This window comes from Papio anubis, chromosome 16, assembly GCF_008728515.1.
Source record: "Papio anubis isolate 15944 chromosome 16, Panubis1.0, whole genome shotgun sequence".
Lineage (NCBI taxonomy): Eukaryota > Metazoa > Chordata > Mammalia > Primates > Cercopithecidae > Papio > Papio anubis.
In genome coordinates this window covers 41,948,473-41,963,345 of record NC_044991.1, presented here as the reverse complement: position 1 = coordinate 41,963,345, position 14,873 = coordinate 41,948,473, and the positions used below count along the sequence as shown (strand labels likewise).

At 39.3% G+C, this 14,873-nt stretch overlaps 1 protein-coding gene across 12 annotated transcripts in view; it reads right to left on the bottom strand.

Annotated features, from left to right (window-relative positions):
- Positions 1-14,873, bottom strand: part of KIF16B (kinesin family member 16B) — a 308,558-nt gene that overhangs the window by 137,151 nt on the left and 156,534 nt on the right. The gene's annotated exons all lie outside the window — the stretch shown is intronic.

Below are 14,873 nucleotides of genomic sequence, written 5' to 3'. Positions count from 1 at the left end.
GAGTCTACAATGCCTCAGGGCATCAGTGAAGATAAAACACATGTACTGACAGTCAACCATGAAGAATGACATGTGAGTGCTTAAGTGTCTAGCACACTTAGCTGAGTGTGTGATTAAGTGACGAGTGTAGCCCAGAGTAGCTGGGGACAGGCTTCTGCACCAAGGACCTAAGCTGGGTCTCACTGGATAACCAGAGGGCAAAAGGAAGTGTTCCATGTGGGGTAACTGCGGGAAGAGTCGAAGCTATAGACAGGAGAATGGCCTGCTATGTTCAGGACAGAGGAGAGAGTCATGTCCATCCAAAGTTCAGGATGTTTGAAACAGAATCGATACTGGATAGGTGAAATAGACTGTGAAGACCGGAGAACAAGGATGAGAGTTTAGACCAGAGGTCACAAACTGGTGGCCAGAGGAAAAACTTCAGCCTATAGATGTGTTTTTAGTCTTCCCTGTCATGTTTCAAAAACAAAATCTTTAGTTGGCAAGAGTTAAAAGTCCAGAGAGTTCACATAAAAGTCTGGGCACCTTTCTAGCATTCCTTCAAAATTCCTAAGATATGCTATCAGTAGATCTTTGTTTGTACTTGGCAAAAATCCCTGGGCTGCTGAGGGTTGCCTCCTTTGCACAGGTGACCTCTGGTTGACCACAGTCACTAGCCTCTTGCTTGGGTAATATCTTCACCTGGGCCCTGCAGGAAACATCATAATACCAGGTATCTATTCTGGAGCTCAGGCCAGCACATCCACCTGCCTATTCGATGTATCATTTTGGACAGCTCAAGGGAGTTTCAAATTCAATATGGTTAAAACCTAACAGGTTTAAATCACAACCATAGGGAGCAACTGATATGGGTTGGTTTTAGTGGTTGTCATTATTTAGCAGAAACGAAGTCACTATGAAAAGGAGGAAAAGACAGTTTTAGGAGCCCTAGCAGGGCAGCAGCAGATACTATTCACTCTACAATTTGCTTATCCCTGTGATGTAAAATTGCATTTGTATGTTTTCCAATTATGGCAAGGCACCATTACCATGATTAAAAACGGTGTTTCCCATGCCTTTTACGACTAGGACTCAGAGCAGTGTGCCGCATAGAAAGCCAAAAGCTAAGCAGCCACATCTAGGATATATGTATATTTAATGCTGTTAAAGTTACATTAGAGATTAATAAAGCAATCACATTCCAGGTGTTAATTACATCTCCAATTCTTCTTTTTTTTTTTTTTCTGTTAATCAAATGTCTAGCCATGCAAGTTGAAAATTGCTAAAATATGTTAATGGAAAAATAGAATCGAATTGCAGAGACATATTTCAAATTGTATTAAATCATTGCAAATAATCTTGCCACCCAGGTTATTTGCATGAAATGCACATAAAAAGCCCTTTAAGGAGTTACAAAAGAAAGCAAAACTATCCATGACAACTCACTGCTTCCATCTAGATAATGTTTGAGTCAACTGTTTGGCATGTAAAAAGGAGTCCATTAAGGCTGGTTTCCTTCCCTTTCTTCTTCTAAGCACCTGTACTCAACAAACCTGGTGAATTTAAAAATTTGCTTCATTTTTACATGATGCCACTATTTATTCATTTAGCAAATACTTAATGAACACTTACTGTATGCCAGTCGCTATGATAAACATGGGGGATACAGAGTTGAGCAAGTCAGATGTATGCTTTGCCTTTACAGAGCTTTAAAAAACGTCAGAGAGATAAATAATCAAATAATGAAATAATTCCAGAAATAAATGCAAAGCTGCAACTGAAGGAGAACTGTGTCCTGGGCTCAAAGAGCAACAGTGATAAGGGTTTATTATAGGGGAAGCTAGAGAAGGATGTCTTCAAGGGAGGTGGTATCTAAAACAAGCTCTGAGAACAAGTTGGGGAGAGTGTCTTGTGTAAAAGCAATCATGATCATGATCATGATTGATGGTAATAATGAGGAGGAAGAGGCCACCAAGAATGAGTGACTGGAAGACAACCATGTGGCTTGGCAAAGGAAACAAGGGTGAGCACTGCACCAACATAAGGCTTGAGAAGGAGGGAGAAAGTGAACCAACTCAAATGGTTCAGGATGTAAAGGATCTTGTGTTTTATCTAGTTGTAAGAGGAAGACACTGAAGGGCTCTGTACAGCAGCACAACATGATCAGATTTCAGTTTCACCAAAGATCATTCTTGCAATGGTGACTGAAGAAAGGCCAAACAGGGCAAGAGTGAATGTGGCTAGGCAAGCCAGGTGGCTACTACAGTGGTCCAGGTAAGTGATGATGACTCAGGATTGGGGGAAAGGGGTACCAAAGCAGAGAAGTAAAACAAAACTGGAAGACATGTAGGAGATAAAATCAACATGATCTCATGATGGGCTAGATACAAAGAGGAGAAGGGGGTGAGGAATATGGCTTCTGGGTTCTGGAATGCATCGCTAGTTGGATGGGGAGTGTTCTGCACAGACTGAGAACACTGGAAAAGGACCAAGATGGGGTGGGGAAAAATCATGAGTTTGGTTTTGGACATAATGAATTAGAGACGCATTTGGCAAATGAAAATATGGGTTTGAAGCTCTAGAATAAAAGTCTGGGATGTCAATCTACCTTCCTACCCACTTACCTACATATATATACACACACACACACACACACATATATAGAGACATATACATACACATACATATGCAGGTTGACTATTCTTTATCCAAAATGCTTGGGACAAAAAGGGTTTTGGAGTTCTGATTATTATTTTTTTATTTCAGAATACTGGAATATATATAATGAGTTATCTTGGAAATGGGACCCAAGTCTAAACACGAAATTTATTTATGCTTCATATATACTTATAGAGAGTCCTGAAAGTAACTTTATACAACATCTTAAATAATTCTGTGAATGAAACAAAGTTAGTGTACAGGGAACAATCAGAAAGCAAAGGTGCCACTATCTCAGCCACCCACGTGGACAATCTGCAGCTGCTTAGCATTACCATCGTTCCTGACTCTGAATTTATATGCTGCTGAGAAGCAATCACCCGGTGATCCATGTCTTTTTGTTAGCATAATGAACAAGTAGGAAATTCACTTGGTGAACTGAAAACAGGGAGGATGCAAGCTTTTGCTTATCACAGCAATTTTACATTTACGCATGCCTGTTGCATTAGCACATCTCAGCACAGTTATTCTGTCCTTGGCACCCTTAATTCCTGTAGGGGTTGCCTCATTGTCTGTAGTCAGTGTCTTTCTAGGGCAATAATGCCAAAACGGTGATGTTTCTTCAGCATTACAGACTTGGTTCTGATGTTAGATTTTCATCAGCAATGACCTTGACATACTCGTCAATAAACTTCTCTGCTGCCTCATAGTAAGCAGATACTTTATCACCACAAATCTTTAAAATTTAAAGCTGTGTCTGTTCCTAAATGTCAGCAACCAGCCTGCTGAATATTCACAGTTTTCTTCAATTTTCAGTTCATTGTGATAGAGTTTTGCTTGTTTTCATGATCAACTTCCCATTAAGTGGCAAGTATTCACTGTGACACTGACATGATCCACTCTTTTAATACACAATTGAGATCTTCACTTTTAGCTTTATGCTATGTTTTTCTATTTTCCATTTATATGTATTTATTACTTTGAGCATAGAACTTAGCCTTCTGTTTCTTCAGGTCATATATGATGGCCACTTCAACACTATACTCTTCTGTAAGACATTTCACACTTAACACCACCATCCTGTTTCTCTAACAGCTTTACTTTCTGCACTACAGATCAACATAAATTGTTCCTGTTTCTTATCACTGTTGTCTACGGGGTAGCTGCAGATCTTTCTGACATGTTCAAACATTAGCTTTACAGCACAGAGCAGAGAATAAGTAAGGAAAAAAAAAGTCACAGTGAGTAATGCATGCAGGTCTTGGCCCTGCGCAGGGTTATCATGGGGAACATGCTATTGTCATGTATGGCCTGAAACCTGCCATTTTATTGTCCTTTGTGGGCATACTCATATGGGGAATCTGGACATGTGCAGAAAAGATATACTGAAGCTGAAGGGGGCTGGGGGGTCTCTTTTCCTTTGTGAATACTGAACAAACTGTGTGTGTGGTGCACCTAAGTTTTGACTGCGAACCCATCACATGAGGTCAGGTGTGGAATTTTCCACTTGTGGTGTCATGTTGGCCCTCAAAAACGTTTGGACACTTCAGATTTCTGATGAGGAATGTTCAAAGTGTGAGAGAGAGAGAGTGTGTGTGTGTGTGTGTGTGTGTGAGAGAGAGAGAGAGAGAGAGAGAGACTCATTGCTAATAAATGAAACTACAGGAGTAGGAAAGAAACTTGAGGACAGAATACAGAGGTAGAAGACAAGAGGACCTAAGACTGGGCACCTGAAGGAATGCTGACTTCTAATGGCCAAGTAGAAGAAAATAAACTTACAGAGGAAACAGAGAAGAGACCATGAGAGAGGGAGAAAAAACCCTCCAAAGCCAAGGAAAAGAGGGGCTGACAATGCAGAATGCTTCTCAGAGGTCAACTAAGATGAAAAGACTAGAAAATACCATTTGGTGCGGTGGCATAGAGGTCACAAGTGGCCTTAGTGGGAGCTGATTTGGTAGTACACCGAGGCCAGAAAGAAGAGACTGAGGAATGCAGAAGAGATATAGAAACGTAGATGTACTGAGCACAGGCAACTTTTTCAAGAAGTCTATGAATGAAGAGAAAGAGTTGGTAGCAGCCAGAGGGGATGATAGTGTATTAGCCCATTCTCACGCTGCCAATAAAGACATACCCAAGACTGGGTAATTTATAAAGTAAAGAGACTTAATTGATTCACAGTTCAGCATAGCTGAAGAGACCTCAGAAAACCTAACAATCATGGTGGAAGGGGAAGCAAACATGTCCTCTTTACATGGCAGCAAGAAGTGCTGTGCAAAAATGGGGAAAGCCCCTTATAATACCATCAGATCCTGTGAGAACTCACTCACTATCGTGAGAACAGCAGAATGGGGGTAACCACCCCCAGGATTCAATTATCTCCTACCAGGTCCCTCCCATGACATGTGGGGATTATGAGAACTACAATTCCAGATGAAATTTGGGTGGGGACACAGCCAAACCATATCAGATAGATCCTGCAGGATATTTTATTTTTTGTGAAAAGAAAACTCATATGTATACTTAAAATGCAATAAGCAAACTGAAGGGAATAAAGAGGAATAAATGAATGAAAGAATGAATGAATGAGAATGGCTGATTATGTAAAGTTTCTTGATGAAACCTGAAGAGTGTGTGCTGCCCAGAAATCTTGGTGTGGCTAAGGACAAGTCAGTGCTTAATCTCTCCAGAATTCAGTTTCCTCATCCAGTCATCAAACTGGATAATTTCTAAGATGCCTTCCAGATCTTAAATTCCTTTCAACTATCAACCATTTGGTCTGAGGTCAGTGTGATTAACAGCAGCAGATGGACTTTATGTGATGCACTTAATTTGTAAGTTTGCAAGCATTTCTAAACCTCCTTGAAATAATGACTTCTTTGAGATTAATTCAGAGCTTGCTAAGTACCCAAAGACAGACAAATTCCAGGCAGTCTTCAGAGGGGATGGAGGGGACATGACATTGTGAAACAGTAGACAAAGACATTGCTGGTTTCACATGAGACTCTCTATTTTAAGATTTCGAGTAAGCTGAAAGAAGTAAATCTGTAACGTTTCTAGTGATTCCTAAGGAATGCAGGGACAATAATCATTAATATCATCAATAATTACCCTCTTCAAGTTTTATGAAATTTTCTAATTCTGCTACTGCACAAATAAAACAACTCATTTTTTCTCCTAGTGTTTTCATATGAATATTTTTGAGGTAATGATGTACCAATTATTTCATTTTGGGTTACAAATACTACAAACATATGAGACAACCGTGTTCCCAAAAGTGTGTGGTTCACACTTTAGAGGCTGCGGTGTCGATAAAAATGAGAGGCCCTTTTAAATTCTGTTTCAGGACTCCCAGTTCTACATTTTATTTTAGAAACACCCCCTGCCCCCCACCAACCAAAATATACCCCCGTCCTCCACCAACCAGCACACAAACACACACACACAGAGGATGCAACGCACTGTGAAAGCAAGCTCGGGGAAAGAAAGGTTATCATTTTATATGTGACAGGGGGAGAAAACAAACTCTGTCAGGAACATATAATTTTCTGAGATGGTATTCAGTGAGAGGCTGAAGTGAGGTAGGGCAGGTAAAGTTCTTATTTCATTGCCTGATTCAAGCAAAAAGAAACTTGCTTGTGTGTGACATTTTCCTTCTGATTTAAAATATCTTAAAAATATTTATCTATATTAAAATAAGTTATGGTGATGGTACCATTTGGGGAAACTGATAAGAGAACATCTAATTTCCACTAATACATACCAATACTTAAGAACAGATTAAGTAATATGTTCTAGGGCCTTGGTGACACAGATTTTATTATTTCAAACATGAGAATTATAGTAATTTTTCTCTATATCAAAAATGGTTTTGGGAAGTTAGATAGGAAAAGATGAAGATCTAACATGGTGTCTGTGGTGGGTAAGAAAATTTCATATAAATACTAAACAAATTCAAGCAGGACATATGGCTTGGTGTTAATGGCTGGCTTGCCAATGAATGACAGGCATTCTGCAACAAAGGCAGCAGGAATCAGTATCAAAACACGCCATCAGATTATCAGTTAGTAGTTCTGAAGAATAAAAATGACATGATACCTTACCAAAAAGCTACATTGACCTTGTCCCTTCCTTTTCAATGTTTACAATTCAAATATGGATTTACAATTTCCTGCTTTAGATAAATCACTTCAACCTCTGTTTACTCTTAGTAAAGTGAAAATTGGAAACTTAGATTCTGGGACTCTGGAGAAGAAAGAAAACTGATTTTCAATGTTTGCTACTGAAGTTTCCAGCCAAATTATCCATCAAGAATGATTTGCCCAACTGTGTGCACAAGCTGAGTTTGAAGCTTTGTAAAATTTCGAGATGCTCCAGTCCCATTCCCAAAGAAATTTGTAGATGTGTGTGTGGGAGCAGGGAGAGGGGGTGGTAAGTGGGAGCTGATATTTTTCTTAACACTTCATGGGAGAAACAAAACAAGCACAGATAGTTCCCAACTTAAGATGGTTCTACTTACAATTCTTCAACTTTATGATGGTGCAAAAGTGATACACATTCAGTACAGTATTCGACAAATTACGTGAAATATTCAACACTTGATTATAAACTAGGCTTTGCGTTAGATGATTTTGCCCAGTGTTCTGAGCACATTTAAGGTAGGCTAGACTAAGCTGTGATGCTCAATAGGTTAGGTGTATTAAATGCATCTTTAACTTAGGATATTTTCAATTTACAATGGATGTATCAGGACACAGACTCATTGTGGTTCAAGGAACATCCGTATAAGGAATAGGTCTGTCCTTCTGAAGGAAAATGTAGAAAGCATAGGAAATGATTAGAGGGCAATTCAAGACAGTGTATAGTCACATGATAAATTCCAAAGTACTGAAGGGAAAGCATTACACAATCGGCCAAGCTATTAGTAACTTTCTTTCCATTCATGCCCAGTAGTCCACATTCTTTGTTACCAACTTCTTATTCACTATTAGCCATCATCTCAAGTATTTATTTCTAGGCTCCTACACACTCCAAAGTGTCAATATCCTATTGTTCCTTCCAAAATAGTTCTTGCACAACGCCTCCCTTCTCTCAGCTCCCAAAGTCTTTTACCTTCAACCCCTTTTCCTTACAGCTCGTCTATCAGCCTCCCTTCAAGCTAAACAAAAGCTGCACCATCTTCACCTCTCAGCCCCCGTTCCCATCTACTGAGAGGCCAGCACGGACTCCCATTCATGCAACTGATCTAGGACCTAAGAGCCCTACAGACCTGCCCATGACCCAATAGCCTTGGTCTCACTGCTCCTACTCCTCCCTCCATCCCCGTTCCAGTCTTGGACATTTCTTCACTACACACTTTGGCTGAAGAGCATCTAAGTCACTTTTTCATTATATGCCATTAAGACAAATACTTTCACTTCAGAATTCAACTTTGGGTACATCCCCCGTTTCAGCAGTCTAAACCAACCCCTGGGAGGAGTTTTGGTTCTGCATAAGCTGAAACAAGCATGCTCCACCCTGTTTCTCCCAATAAATGTATTTCTCCCAATAAATAAATCTCTTCAGCTATAGCCTGAAGAGAATGCATGCAATAGTTATTTCAGGGCCTTGGAAAGTAAAGAGTAGCTGATGCACTTCTCTAATAATCAGTGGTGTTAAGCTTTTCTTCATATGTTTCTTGACTACATGTATGTCTTCTTTTGAGAAGTGTCTATTCATTTCCTTTGCTCACTTTTTAATGTGTGTGTGTTTTTTTTTTCTTGTAAATTTGCTTAAGTTCCTTGTAGATTCTGGACATTGGACCTTTGTCAGATGAATAGATTACAAAAATTTTCTCCCATTCTGTAGGTTGTTTGTTCTGATTATATTTTCTTTTGCTGTGCAGAAGCTCTTTAGTTTAATTAGATCCAACTTGTCAATTTTTGCTTTTGTTGCAATTGCTTTTGGCAATTTCTTCATAAAATCTTTGCCCATGCCTATGTCCTGAATGGTATTGTCTACATTTTCTTCTAAGGGTTTTATAGTTTGGGTTTTACATTTAAGTCTTTAATCAATCTTGAGTTAATTTTTGTATAAGGTGTAAGGAAAGGGTCCAGTTTCAATTTTCTGCACATGGCTACCCAGTTCTCCCAGCCATTATTCCCAGCAAACTAACACAGGAACAGAAAACCAAACACCACAGTTCTCACTTATAAGTGGGAGCTGAACAATGAGAACACATGGACACAGCGAGGGGAACACCACACACTGGGGCCTGTTGGGGGAGGGTGGGGTGGGGAGACCACCAGGAAAAATAGCTAATGCATGCCATTAATACCTAGGCGATGGGTTGATACGTGCAGCAAACCACCACGGCACATGTTTACATATGTAACAAACCTGCACATCTTGCATAGGTACCCTGGAACTCAAAAAAAAAAAAAAAAAAAAAAACAGTAGCAGGTGGATTGAGGAAAACCGAGACTGGAAGCACCACTGAACTAACCGTGAATTTACCATTTTTTGCCTGCAGTGCTTCCCAGCTTGGTGTAGGAAGAAAGCCAAAAGTGGACATCAGTGCAAACGAGCGAACTCCAGAAGAAGCCCCCTAGTTCCGGTTGGAGGAGAAGCAGAGAGTCCCTTAGCAGCAACAGTGGACCCATGAGGAAGGGGAATCTTTCTTTCCCATCAGAGAAGTTGTAGTCCCCCAAGAGGGTGGGCAGATCCCTGTTGCTTTTTTCTTTCCCTGTACTCTCACTTCTTGGTTGTGGACATGCAGACAGGCACAGGAAGTATATGAAAGAGTAGAATAAATAAAGCTCAAGATTTCCAGAGAAGGGAAGACCCGAGGGAAGCAGTAAGTGTAAGAGAGATGGTGAAGAGGGAAATGTGGAAGAAAGCAATCCCACAGAGTTGTTTATTAACTCCTGGGCTCACCCCTACGTGTGTACACGTGGATCTGATCCTCAATAGCAGGCTAAGACTTTGAGAACTGAACTAAGCGACAGACCACTGCACAGGCCCGAGCCTGGCCAATGGGTAGCACACCCACTGCTATTGGAGGAGCACTGGGAAGGATCTGAACACTGAAGCAGCAGTGGAATGGCAGACACGATCTACACAGGCTGACTGTAACTTATGGACTGCATCCAACTAGGTAAACTGTCTGCTGAAACAAAGAGTATAAAAATTTCCCATAAGATTTAAACAAGACCCAGGATGTCATAATATTCAAAACATCTATGACACAATCTAATACTACTCTTCAGCACAGAAAGAACCAGGAAAATCCCAATGTGTATTGCAAAAAAACAACCAACAAATGTTTATACTGAGATAACAAAAAGCTCCAATACATGTTTCAATACTCTTGAAATAAGTGGAAAAAAAATTTTCAACAAAGAAAAGATATAAAGAAGAATCCAACATTACAACTGAAAAACACAACATTCAAAATAAAAAACTCATTGGTGGGCTCAAAGGCAGAATGGAGATGACAGAAAAGTCAGTGAACTTGAACACAGGTCAACTGAAATGATCCAATCTGAAAAGCAAAGAAAAAAGAATTTACCAAAAAATAAAAATAGGTAAACAGAGCCTCAAGGAAGTGTGAGACAATACTAAAATATATAACTTTCACGTAATTATAGTCCCAGAAGAAAAGAGGAAAGACTATAGTGCAGGAAAAAACCCCAAAAATTAGCAAACAATGGCAGAAAACTTCCCAAATCCAGAGGAAGACAAAAGCCTATGAATTTGAGAAGCTTGGCAAAACCCAAACAGGTTAACCCCAAGAAATCCATGCCAAGGCATATTGTAAAGCCAATGTATTGAATATAAAGCTGAAAATGAAGTTTTAAAAGGAGAAGAGAGATCAAGTAAAATAGATGTGATAAGTGAAAAAAAGAGAAAAAGGGGTTAAACAGATTGACAAACATATGTCTCATGTGCAGAAGTCTGGTGCACCAAGAAACTAACTCCAGTATAACTAGCTTTGGCCACTTGCTCTCATATTCAAACACATGAGAAGTCAAATTCCAAGCCATCAAACTGACTGAGCAGACCCCCTCTTAGCCATGGGGACCCCAGAGAAACGCTGGAAATCAAGTTCCTGGACATGACAGGATGGGAGGTAGGACATGCTTTCTTATACTCCCTCCTTTGCTAACTGTCACGGTTTTCATTCCTCAGGGTTCAATCGAAACCAGCCCATTGGAAAGACTTGCTTCACCTCTGATTTCAACCAACTGTGACTGCCCCTACCTTCTGCGGTTTCCACACAAAGGACCAGCATTGCCTCCTGATAAGGAACCATTGACCGTGGAGTGGTTCTGGCCAATCTACAGGGTGCACAGTGAATGTTTCCATGTCCTCTGCTTCATCTTTTGACATCAGAGGGCCAAAAACTCTACCCTTGCATCATGCTAACCCTGCCAGTTTTTGTTAATGCAACCCATGAATAGGCATAAGCTCAACTGTGCATGCTCATGTTTCTCCTCTCATACATATTCATGACTCCTCCTATAGCTTATTAAATATGCACATTCAGCCACTCAGTTCAGCATAAATTCCTGCTCCCTTTTCCCCTCCCTTAATGTGTCTGCTTCTGGCTTCTGGCTGGAGGCTACACTTCCCAGCCTGTCAGAATGGCCACGCTGCAGGCCTTATAAAAAATAAAGCTCTCCTTTCCAAATTTACAAACCTTGTCATTCTTCAGTTGACACATGCATCAGAATCACAGACATAAAAAACCCGATTGCAGGGCCTCATCCCCAGATTTTCTGGTTCAGTAGGTCTAGGACGGGTCCTGGGAATTTGCATTTCTAACAAGTTCTCAGGTAATGCTGATGTTGATGACATACTTGGAGGACCACTAGCTTTAGGTATAGTCTTTTAAGAAGAGTTAGGTCTTTGACATTAAAAAATAGCTGTTGAATCAGCCCACATACAAGCGACAGATGTCACATTTGCACGTCTCTAATCTGAGGAAGACATATGATGAACGCTTAGGGTCAAGTGCAGGTGAGTCAGTGGAGGAACAGACATTGATATTTGCTGATAGATAAAAGGTCTCCTCTGTTAACTGGATACCTTGGCTAAACCACTGGGAGATCTGTTTCTCTTTGTAGTTCCACCAAAATTCTTCTTTAATTTGTCAGTGAACAACTCACAGCAGCCCTCCAGCAGATGAAAATTTTATCAAAGTCTCCTCAGCACCACTCTGCAGACAATCATCTGTTCCCTCTGAGTACTTGAATAGATGAAAATATATTTTGGCACACAAGCATAACACATTCAAATGTGCCCAAGTATAAATTTCCCAGATGCCAATTCTGTAGCACTTCTAAAAGAAGAGATGAACAGTCAATGGATCTGACAAACAAGTAAGACCAAAGGAGTCCACTTATGTGAATGGAAAAATTAATTGCATTTAACAACTATCAGCTTTAAAATAACATATTACAGTCAAAAGAAAAAAAAGTAATTAAAATAAGAGAGAAGAGTTCCTAGCAATTATAGAACAAAAGCTGAAATACTGTTTCAATTGCAACGCATCTGACTGTTGTATCATTTCATATTAAGTATATAAAACAGAAAAAAGAAAAAAAATCTAGGGTCTAAGCCACTACCAAGAAGAGCTCAAGTTCTGTGGACTAGTATCATGATCAAATTCACATTTTCTTCTTGGTAAAATTCACACTTTCTTGAAGAACTGGCTCCTCTTTCTTTGGAATCCTATGTAATCACAGTATGGAATGAGGAGAACTAAGCTTTGGAGAATACACTAATTGAAGAGCATGTTAGATATAATGTTACATATCCCATCACTATTTCTGGAAGAACTGAAAAAAGAGGACAAAAACTTTAGGCAATACACATTATATATGTCATCACAATTAATGTTCACAATAATAGCAAAGGTTTTCATTTGAGTGAAGACACTAACAGATGAAAACATTTCCTATAATTTAAGGTGGGGAAACAGTTTATGCAATCTGATATAAGTGAGGCAGTTAACTGATACAGAAAAATAATTTGCCCTCAATGGTGACAATCTGCTAAATTTAGATAAATCTCCTATTAGTTGGCATTCACATGTATGGTAAGTAATTTAGATAAGGAAGTGATAATTATTACCAGTGTTTTTTAATGGGACAGCCTAAATAACACATTTCCAAATGAACAGAAATTTACTAAAATAAAGAGACATCTGAATACCAAATATCAGCAATAAACTGGAAAGGGGTAGTGGAAAGGTAGGAAGCTGCTGGTAGTGTACGGTGAACCAGTAATCCAGTCAACTGTGGAGTTAATATAGCTAGGAATCATTGTGACTTCAGTTACCATGCAGCCGCAGTCTCTCTTCTTGACATCGTTTACTTCTATAAAAGGAAAACGCTGCTTGGGTCTGCCTCAAAAGGTTTTTATTTTATTTTATTTTTTATTTTTTGATCTGATCAATGGGCCAAACACCAGTGAGGTCCATTCTGAGGACCAAGAAACAATGGGTCAGAAAGGGTCCTAGGCCAACAACCACTCCAATTAACCAGAAACTGGGATGAGGACAGCAAACGTGGGAAACCAGGATTACCTGGACTTAATGATCTGAGGGCTGCAGGTGTGACCTAACCTGGCTTAGAGAGCTAATGAGATGAAACAGCGCACACATTAAGTTATAATTATTTAAGTTTCAGAGAAATAATGCATGAATTTGGGCACGAATGATAATGAATGGTCTGCTGTAATTATTTTTGGACAGGGGTCATGGGTGAGGGCTAGGGGATGAAGGGCTGATCCAATATGGTAAGTATATAGCTACCTAAGACCCATTTCCAAGAGACTTGGCTGCTATCTGTTAATTCAAATCTGACTTCGTAGAAATTAACTAAGTGAAGGCAGGACTATGCAGAAATAGTCCTGTTTTATTTTATATTTAATGCTGTTCCCCATTTATTATGTTTTAACGAAGTTCATATGCTTTTTTTTCCTTTAGCTTTTTGTTTCCTTACAGATATAGTTGAAAATCCATTTGTAGCTCCACCTGATATAACCCTCTCCTTCTTCTCCAGTGGGTAAGCACTATTCTGATATAAGAATGTATCTATCTCATTCATGTCTTTTATTTTTACTACATATTTTCATAACCAGAAACACTATATCACATCATTTTGTGTTTTAAAAACATGTTCCAGTCCTCATTTTAATAATCCACAAACATCATGAAAGGTTAAGTAAAGAATTCTAATCCTTAATTTCTGAAGGACTATAGACGTTTTTTCTTTAATGAGATCTTTCAGTCTTAAAGTATCTGTAATTAAAAGAAAAGTTACCATCTTGCTTCTTTTGTACAATGCCTTGAAACAAAGTCATCTCGTATTTTATTGCCCTAAGACGTGCTAATGACATTTACATTCACTGCACAGCGTTTTAACACCTTCAAACATAGTATTTTTATGTTAATTTCATTAACAGTGATACTGAGAAAGCTGTTCAGTAGCACAGCAGAATGCCAGAGGAACTCAAGCCCATTAGATCCGAAGATCATGGCACCCTGCTAATAAAACAATTAAGAGCATCCCGCAGGGAAAGACAATTCTGACAATTAACCTTCAATGCCAATTAGTACCAGTACTTTCTGAGGAAAAGTCATACTTTCAAATGAAGATAAAAAATTTAGTTCCTAACCTGAATCATTAACCAGAATAGGCATATTATTTAAATGAACTCTCAGTTTAGGAAAAAGTTTAAGATCAAAAACCACTTAATAAAAATACTATGTGGGAGACACATTATTTATTTACCATGCCTCAATTCACAAGACAATTAGAGAGGTAATCATAGCTATATAAACAATTTCTTCTAACTAAATAAATAAGCAAATAAGCTTTACTGAAGGCAGTGGGGAAGGTAGAAGGATAACCCCAAAATTAAATTTTAAGTTCTAGACAGTGTCCGTGTGTGTGCTCTAAAAGTTCCTTTTTCTTTTTGGTGTCTGGAATTCAGTACTGATTTTATCACAGAAATAGCATTACATGCTAGCTTCTCAGCAAATCCACAAGAGACTATTTTATCCATAACACAGCAGGAACATTGCTGGTAAATATAATCTACTCAGCATCAAGTGGCCAGGGTTGTAGGTGGTGGGAGCTCCAGGAGCTCCAGAGAAGAGTGGCTGTGGCAGAGAACTATTCCAAAATAGTTCAAAAGTGGGGGGCAACAAAGCCAGGTGGATCCAGCAGCCAGTATGGATGTTTGGGGGC